Here is a 1,228-nt window from a genome sequence, read left to right as displayed (position 1 = left end):
ATTTTTCTTGTTACATACTTAATGAAATCACTGATTTTTTTCAGTAAGTCTGTATAGGATATACCATTGATACCATAGATAATTTAGATTGTACAAAACAAAACCTTAAAAATTAATTAAAAAAGTAAGAAAGAAACATACACAAAGACAGAGAGACAGAGAAGAAAGAGGGGGGATACACATACACACACACACACACACACACACACACACACACACACAGAGAGAGAGAGAGGGGGGGGGGAGAATCAAACCCCAAGCTAGCAAAAAAAAACCCCAGAAATTAATAAAATAAACAGCAGAAAAAAATTGAAACTGTTATTAATACCTTAATAAATCTCAAATTTGAAAACTATACACTAAAATATATTCTCTGTATAGTCATATATCCTCAGCATTAAAATTTTTATTTTATTTTATATATGTGAATGTTTTTCTACACATGTATAAGTGAGGCACATGTGTACAGCAATCACAGAAGCCATTGTGTACTTAAAAGCTCTAGAAAACAAGAATAAAACACTAAGATTTATAGACAAGAAAATAAATTCAACAGTAAAATCAATAAAATAAAAACAGCAACAAAATACAAAGAATCAATGAAATAGACTTCCTTCTTTGAAAATACCAACGTTATTGACAAACCCTTAATAAAATTAACTAAAATGTTGAGATATAAGATGAAAATTAATACAACTAGAAATGAAAGGGAGGACTTTACAAGACACTGAAGATTCTGAGAATCAAAATACTTTTAATACTGTATTCGATTAAACTGAAAAACTAAAAAGAAATAAAGAAATTTCTTGACATATATGAGCTAACAAAGTTAAGTCAAGATTAAATAAGCAAATTAAACAGACCCTTGAACCCTGATGAAATAGAACCACTAATTTAAAATATGTTCAGGTAGCCTGGGTCCAGATAAATTCAGTACAGAATTCTACCAGGCCTACAAAGAATAATTAATGCCAGTATTCCTTTAATTTATTTGAAAATTAGAAACTGAGTAAACATTTGCTGGTTATTTTTGTGAGAAAACTATTCCCTGATACTAAAACTCCACAAAGTCTCAACACAAAATAAAATTATGGACCAATGTCACTTATGAAGTTAGATACAAAAGTTCTCAGTAAAATACTTGCAAACTGAATCCAAGAACACAACAAAAAGGTTATGCACAATGATGAAGTACGCTTCATCCAAAAGATGTAGAGATGGTTCAACA

This window comes from Micromys minutus, assembly GCF_963924665.1.
Source record: "Micromys minutus genome assembly, chromosome: 2".
In the NCBI taxonomy this organism is placed as follows: domain Eukaryota; kingdom Metazoa; phylum Chordata; class Mammalia; order Rodentia; family Muridae; genus Micromys; species Micromys minutus.
This window is presented reverse-complemented; position numbering follows the sequence as displayed.